This window comes from Ctenocephalides felis, unplaced genomic scaffold (genome assembly GCF_003426905.1).
Source record: "Ctenocephalides felis isolate EL2017-DRISC unplaced genomic scaffold, ASM342690v1 CF-g0.4_SCAFFOLD_01886, whole genome shotgun sequence".
NCBI lineage: Eukaryota > Metazoa > Arthropoda > Insecta > Siphonaptera > Pulicidae > Ctenocephalides > Ctenocephalides felis.
The window spans coordinates 88,901,266-88,910,259 of record NW_020538040.1 but is presented as its reverse complement, the minus strand read 5'-3'; the positions used below and the strand labels follow the sequence as shown (position 1 = coordinate 88,910,259).

The window sequence follows — 8,994 nt, the reverse complement described above, 5'->3', positions numbered from 1 at the left end:
ACGTATAATATTTTAACTTTGTCTCGAAAATAACTAACGTGTTTGGAAAAACTTGCAATAGTTTTTAACATCATAAAGTCTTACAGCAACTCGACATACTTATAAGTCGTAAATGAATATATTAATTTCTTGTAGGTTAAGTAGATTATTTACACATGTTGGAAAAAATTTGCGTCGACGATTTTGGAAACACGAATCAATCGATTTGAATAATTTAAAAAAAACATTCGATTCGTATTGATAAGGAGACGTGCTTATTAGTTTTTGATAAAGGCAGGTCGAGCCGTTTCGGAGCAAAATGTGCCAAAAATGGTAATTAATTTTTTGAGAGAACGGAACATCTGATTTGTATGATTCAAAAAACACTTCATTTGTATTGACGAAATGAAGAACTGATAAAATTTTTGGAAAGGCAGGCGTAGCGGTTTCGGAGATCCAATGACAAAAGACAAAAATCCGAACACAAAAATGATCATTCACATCAAATTATCACATATTTTATAGATATTGCAATAATAATAACAAGTTTTGTTCACTTTCTATGGGTTCCGTACCAATGTTTATTTGTTATACTGCGACTCGGCGCCCACGCGCTACGAAATTTCGTTTCTACGCGGCTTACGTATCGCTTTGAAAAAAAGTTCAAAATTTCCAAAATATCAAAGTATTAAAAAAATCAAATTTTTCAAAAGGGTCAATTTTTTCAAAAATTTCAAAAATCATTTTTTGTCAGAGTTCTAAAAGAAAATTCAATATTTTTCAAAAAAAATATTTTTTTTACGGAAAGTTCCAGCTTAAGGAACGATGCCAAAAAATGATTTTTTTTACGGGAAGTCCTTAAGGAACGATGCCATGCACCATTAGTTTAACAATTATTTAAGCTTATCATGTAATAAAGAATGAAAGAAAATTATCCACATTTTTTTCAAATATTCTTATACGATTTGAAAAATTCAAAGTATGCTTTAGTGATACTTTTTAGAGAATGTGTTGATTAATTCTTGGTAAAGGTTGGTTAAGCCCAGTGCTGGATTTACAGTAGGGGCAGTCGGGGCTAGTGCCCAGGGCGGCAAATTTTCAGGGGCGGCAAAATTTGGAAAGTGAGAAAAAATTCTATATAATATAATTAACTAATTCTTTTTAATAAAATTTTTATTTCAAGAAATATAATTAACAAACCATAATACGATTGCAATACAAAATTTGGGTTCAAATAACTGATTATTAATAATCATTATTTCGCCTTGTCTAGCTCTCCGAATGTAAATTATCTAATTGGTTAATATGTTATTATCAAATTTGGCAATTTGGCTAATATAGAGATTCATAAACGATGTGAAAGTTCAAGAAAAATATGCTCTTCAGATCTCGGGCCCTCCAAAAGTGACAAATTTGTTCACTTCGAATCTTATTTCGCCAAAAAAAAAAAATTGAAACTAGTGCATGTCATTGTGCGTTAAGGCAAATAGTATCTAATGCGTAATAAATTTTCTACAATCAAATAGTTATTTTAATTTAAAAAAAATGATACATTCATAAAAACTATTTAAGTAAAATTTTAGGGATGGGGCGGCATTTTTGTCAGTGCCCCAGGGCGCCAAATTTCTAAATTCGGCCCTGGTTAAGCTACTTTTTCGTAATTCAATTAAAACACTCTATATATTGCAGAAAGATGTAGATTTTTTTGTTACTCATGTAGTAACCCATTTACTATCCCTAGATATAATATTTATTTTTCATTGAATATTATCAAGTTAAGGAATTAATCAATCAGATTTTATGTGAAAATACGATTTATATTAATATTTACTATACATGTTCAAGTGAAAGTGATAACTACTCATAGATATCGCAGTGAGGTGCATGACGTACTGATCCATTGAACGTTTCTTACAAAGTGTTTTTTATCGTCATAAAACCACGTTTTCATATTAAAATAATTTATTTCAGCATAGTTACTTTTATATATACTTTACTTGAAAAGTAAAATTTATATCTCTAGAAAATTTCAAAAAAAGAACTTTAGAGCTCAAAAGTTTTAAGAGATCAATTGACTGACTACAATTAGTATTAAAAACGCTAACTTAAGATTTTTTTAAACGATATGCAATTTTTACTCAATGATTATTTTAATAATATTTTAAAGTTAACTGGTTCATATTTTATATTTAATATGATGTACATATTTCGAAAAATCTTTCGTATTTTTATTTATCTTTTTAACAAATGATGCACTAGATTTGCTTGGTCTTAGATAGAACTGGTACTTAATACTAATTTAAACAAATATTAACTTATTTTGAACGACTATAATAATTACGTTATATGCGCATTTTTTATTAATTCGCATATTCCTGTGAATGAATGACTCATATAGATAAAACTCGTCTGTGATATTCATAAGACTATATTTATTATTCTTGGAAATAACAATGGCATTGAGCGTTTGTTTTTCTTACATTACATCCTATATTTTGCTAAAGCTTCGATAAAAATATTTAATTAAAATTATCAGTATATTATTCCAATTTTAAAAAAATAAATTATGCTTGATTCATTCCATTTCTAACAGGTGTGTTTGATTAACATATTTATATTCAATTTTGATATAAATGTATTACTACTTATATGAGATAATTTATGGGTTTATTTTTACGAATATCATATATGAACGTTTTTAGACTTTGACGATATGATATGTATAATTTGTCTAAATTATTGTCACAGATATTAAAAAATATATAATTTACAGCATTTAAATGCTAATATGTAAAAATCAACAATATTTCTATTTTATTGCTCTCAAATATTAATATAATTAAATAAATTTACTTGTTATTACTTTAGTTGCTCCGATTTTTTTGTCACTTTACACTTTGATATGATTCTAAGAAACTAAGTTTTAAAAAGATACGGGCAATTGATTTTCAGTTTGAATGAATTGAAATTGAAGAAATTAAATTTTCAAATAATAATTATATGACAAATATACTTCTTCTTCGTGTAATCATATGAATCACATGTTGAAAATTCAGTTATTGCACATTATTTTAAGTTTAATGGATTTTTTTTTGTTTGTTTTATCCTTATTTTAACTTCTCGTAGGGTTAAGTTATTAAGTTCCCGTAGGGTAAGTTATAGTAACTGCAAAAAAAATCGAAAATTAAAATTTTCATATGTCTTTACATTTCAAACCTTTTGAACATTTTGACATACCTTAGAAAAAATGGATGTGTGTGTATGGGTGTGCGCGCGCGCGCGTGTGTGTGTGCGGATACAAATTTTCTTTCACGATTTCGGGAACACAAATATAACCGATTTGAATAATTTAAAAAACATTCGATTCGTATTGATAAGGGAACGTGCTGATTAGTTTTTTGCAGGTGTAGCCGTTTCGACGAAAAGACCCAAAAATGGTAATTTAGTTTTTGAGAAAATGAAACGTTCGATTTGAATAATTCAAAAAACATTTTACTTATATTGACTAAACGAAGAACTTTTCAAGTTTTTGGTATGGCAGGTTCAGCGGTTAGGGACTCTCAATAAAAAAAAGTTAAAAAAATGTTATTTGGCGGTCAAAAATGATTATTAGACATATGCACATCAAATTATTAGATATTTTATAGTGATTTTAATAATATTTGCACATTTTGTGACACTTTTTTTGTGCCGTACCAAGATTTTTATTTTGAAGTTTATTTATATGGTTCAAGCAAATGTCCTCGACATTAATGAAAAAGACATTTGATTCGTACTCGTTTTTGCAAAAGGCACATCTTGCCGTTCCGGAGGTATAGAACGCAAAGGGTGTAAAAATGGTCATGCAGTTTTTGATAGAACGGATCATCCAATTAGATTAATTCAAAAAACATTTTGCTTGTGTAGACGGTATGCAAAAAATGGTTTTACAAAAAAATTTCATAGTTTTGAATATTTTCAAAAAAAAAATCAAAATTTTCAAAAAAGTTTAAAGCTTCAAAAAACTCAAATTTTCAAAATTTTTCATCATTTTCAAAAAAATATAAATTTCGAAAAATATCAAAATTAAAAATAAAAATTTTTTACAAAAATTTGAGAATATTTCGAAATTTTTAAAAAATTTAAAAAAAATCGATTTTTTCCGAAATTCCAAAAAATTTTGAACTTTTAAAAAATTTCCAAGATTTTGAAAAAAAAATATCAAAAAAATGAAATTAAAAAAAAATTGAACAAATTTCTTGCAAACATACACATAAGTTGTTTGTAGAATACGCACGTCGCCCAATATAATAAGCACTTATAAATTTACAGTATTTATTTATAATAAATAATCTATTTAAAATTATTTAAAACAATTATTCATTATTTTCATTCCTCGGATTTTTAATTACGGTACAGGAAGTTCCAGCAATTTGCCTAAGGCGACGGTTGTTATTTTTTGTGAATTCTATAACTTACCCTAAGGAAAGTTAACAATCAAGAAAATAAAATATATACCTAAAGATATAATGAACCAAAATAATGCAATATTTAATTTCAATGTAATTACTTTAGTATTATTCACCCAAATCAAGTGAATTATTTGAGTATAGTAAAAAGTATAGGCGATCAAAGAATGAACGGAAACCGTCGAAACTACGAATGTGATACGTGTAGCCAACTATAGAGACGGAACGAACGTACGAACTAGGTGTGCGGCGTGCGGCGTGCGCACTCGTCGTTACCTTGATGTTGGCTGCAGTTCATGCGCTTCTCGCTCTGTAGTCGGTGTCGCACGATCGCCGATCTGTTACTTGTGTAGTTCTGTTAGTCTGTGCGGTGAAACTAAATGGAGTCGTACAGTTGATAGACAGTGCACATTTTTTTTGACTAATTGGTAAAAATGTACGGGTAATGGACACGGTTATATGTTATTAATGAGAAGATAAACATTCCTTGACAAGATTCTGTGAAGTGATTCCAAGTACAGTGTGTGTTAAGTGCCGAACGCTCCTAATGTCACAGTTATGATCAAGTGAATTTAAGGGCGTCCATTTCGTGTTTGTTTTTACATTGTTTTGAGTGCATATGTGTTATAAAAATACGTATATATTTTGTGTACGTGTAGAAAATAATAGTGGTTGATTGTACTGAGTGATCTGTTTATGCAAATTGATTGCTCTCGATCATTGTGAGCTCGGAGAAAAAGTCTCTGTGTTCTGTGAGAATAATAACAGGTAATTACGCTCGAAACTGTATTAAATGTTGAGAGTTTTTTGGCTAAAATTATAATTATATATTAGTGATTGAATGTAATCTTGTAATGCAATTGATTTTTCATCCTGTCTCTTAATAAATGGTACATAAGAGCTCATATGTTAAGGCGTTCCTACGTAGCATCAGCATTGTTTTGTTTAACTTTGCTTAGAAAGAGGCTGTGCAGTCTGTTTTAGTACTTCTCAGATCATCTCGAAACGATTTCACAAAACGTGATAATGTTAAATGCAGGCAAAAATTTAACGTTTTTATTTATACCACTGTCAAAAAAATTGTGTACAAGTTATCTTTTTTTATAACAATAGAAATAATTTCGCAAACAATGTTTTTCTTTGAAAGTATGTTTTGTCGTTTTATGTTAGTTAATACTAGTATAATGCAGTTCGTCATTTTTCATATGTTAATTTTTCTTATAATAGTTATACAGTCATATATACTTAACACTTTGATATACTTTTCAATTTCATTTCAAAACAAAGAGAAACATTATATTTACGATTTTATCTGCATGTTTATTATAAAGAATATCTAATATATTAAATCTTTAATTAAATGATTTACTTCATTTATATAGATTCATATATGTACATTAAATATATTTAATTTACATAATTCTCATGCTCAAGATTCACAATAACTATTTACCAAATTTTTACACGAAGGATATATTTTTAACTTCCCATAGGGTAATCGTCCAAAAAACGAAAATGAAAATTTTAGCATTTTTCACGTTTTAGAGGTTTCTGAACATTTTGGCATACCATAAAAAAATGGATGTATGTGTGTGTATGTTTTGTGTCTACAATTTTTTGTCACGATTTCGGGTGCACGGATCAGCCGATTTGAAATATTCAAAAAATATTAGTTTCCTACTGATGGGGAAACGTGCTGATTAGTTTTTTGAAAAGGGAGGTCCAGTCGTTTTGAAGATACGGGGTAAAAGTGCTGAAAATATAAAGTTTCTGAAAAAAACAGACCATCAATTTGAATGATTCAAAAAACAATAAAATCATAATAATGGCAAGAAATGGTGATTAAATTTTAGCCAAAACAGGTCCAGCTATTTTAGAGATACAGAGCTAAACGTGCAAAAATTGTAGTTTTTGAGGGAACGAAGATTCCGATTTGAATTATTCAAAAAAAAAATCGCTTGTATTAACGAAGCTATTGTTTTTGGGGACAGCAGATTTTTTTTTTATTTCTAAATGGATATTTTTTTTTGAATTTCGAAAATTATTCGGACTTTAATTTTAATTCTAGCTAAAATTCTAAAGCTCACTTATATGCTTGAAATAAATAATTTTAACTTACATTTAATTCTTAAAAATAGGAGATCAGATTCTTCATTCTAACTTCGCTTCATTAAGTTTTGTTTATTTACTTTTCATGTAAACTTACATAAACATCATCCTCCAATTTATAATCTAATAAGCTCTTAAAATCTAATCTTATAAATAATTTATAATATAATAAGCTCTTATATTTTGTCTATAAAATTAGAATAATGAATGGTACAGTATTTATAATTATAATAATCTATTTGGAAACATTTAATATTATTCGAATATTTTATTACAGTAAGGGACGTTTCAGCAATTTGCATTGAGGCACGATGCTATACACCACTAGTTGATTATTAATTTAATATTATTAAACATTTAATATTATTCGAATATTTCATTACAGTAAGGGATGTTCCAGCAATTTGCCTTGAGGCACGATGCTATACTCCACTAGTTAATTATCAATTTATAAATTCAGAAATCTTTTGATTTTGTATAATTATGCTTCAAACATAATGTCATTGCACAAAGCGATTCATTCATTCATTTATGTGATAAGATATATTTTGTCGTTTAAAAAACTCACCAATATTTCACAACATCAAACTAAATATTCCTGTTGCAAACATCCTTCCAAATTACCTTGCATTATTATTATTTTTATAATTACTATTTTTATATAATTGTTATTGTTAAAATACTTATTAGTTATATAACTATAAACTTATAATTTAAAAACACTTAAAAATTTGTGAAACAAAATATTTTTTTTATTAAGATACCTTAAAAGATGTAAAAGAAAATACTTATATTGTAAAAATACTTACTAATTTGTTTGTAAAAAAATAATTATTATTATTATAATATAAAACACTTATAAATTTGTTAAAATATCATAAAATAACCTAAAATTTGTTAAACAAAATAATTATATTATAAAAGTATTGTAAAGCTTATTAAAATACTTTTTAAATTGTTAAAATATACTTGCCACAAACAAACTATTTATATTTAAAAATAATTAAAATTAACTAAATATAAATGACAAAGTTTATAGTAAATAAATTAAATAATAAATGAAAAAGTAATAAAATAGTTAATAGTTAATTAAATTATATATCTGCTAAATATTGACTTGAGCCTTATTATAATATCACTCTACTGAAGGCTTGTAAATTAAATAAATAAATAGATAAAGTTCTAATCTCATTTTAGTTATAACAGATAAAGTTAGTGTTTTTTGGAATCTAATCTCATTTTAGTTATAACAGATAAAGTTAGATAAGTTTTTTTATTTTTTTTATCATTATTGGCCATGTTAGAAGATTTATTAATTCACCTTATTTTTATTCTATTATACGATGTTCGCATGATTTCTTATAGAAATGTCCAAATTATGTATACTGATTTTACACATACATTATTTCTATTTCAATACTAAATTTCTATATCTCTTCCAGATACTTTTTTATACATCCAACAGTGGCCGAAGGGCTATTTTTGTTGGAAACATTTTTATTATCAAGTGAAAACGGATATCACTACTACTTGGTATCAGGAGTGTACGTAGCGCGGAATTTGAACCTGCAATCTTGTGGTCTTATCTTATCTTGTGTGTCAAATCGGATGATTGTTCTCTCAAAAACTGCTATTTTTGACACTTATTGCCTACAATCTTCGGAACGGCTGGACCTGACTTTACAAGAAACTAATCGGCACATCTCCCTATCAATAAGAATCGATTGCCTTTTGAATTTTTCAAATCGGTTCATCCATACGTCCAAAATCATCGACGAAAAATTGTTTCCACACATACACATACATCCATTTTTTCTGGGGTATGTCAAAATGTTCAGAAACCTCTGGAACGTGAAGATATGCAAAAAATTCAGTTACAATTTTCGGCCTATTACTATAACTTACCCTACGGGATGAAAATCTTTTTTTTAAATTTATTATAGCAATCTATACAAAATACATATTAAGCTGAAATTACAATGAAAATCTATTATATCATTTATGATATATCTTTCTTGTGTGTTCTAATTTGTAGTTGATTCCTAATTCTGCTTTAATCATTAAAATGATTCATAATATTATTATGCCTAAAATAAGCATAATAATAATATAGGATATAGCTCTACCGCAGCATAATCGTTAGAGCTATGAGCTTTCAATCAATAGTTTCGAGTTCGATAACCACATTTGACAGCCTGATATCAAGCAGTAGTGACATCAGTTTTAACTAGGAAATATAGATAGCAATATGTTTCCAAATGAAAATAGCCCTTTACCGGCACTGCACCAATAAAAAAAAATCGGTTTTACAGAAATTGAAACACTAATTTTTAACCCTCCGTCGGTCGGATATTTTTTCACCTTCGAACGGTCGGAAAGGTCTGGCTAGACCACCATTCAATTTACATGCATTTATATGGGATAAATGAGTTTTTGGTGTCTTATATATTAACGATTA

At 27.6% G+C, this 8,994-nt stretch overlaps 1 protein-coding gene across 1 annotated transcript in view; it reads left to right on the top strand.

Moving 5' to 3' along the window:
* The first annotated feature begins 4,796 nt into the window (after positions 1 to 4,796).
* LOC113376673 (plexin-A4) overlaps positions 4,797 to 8,994 on the top strand; it is a 91,425-nt gene continuing 87,227 nt past the window's right edge. Inside the window, exon 1 of the mRNA XM_026616679.1 lies at positions 4,797 to 5,195. The gene's annotated coding sequence lies outside the window, so the exon portion shown is untranslated. The remainder of the gene's footprint in view (positions 5,196 to 8,994) is intronic.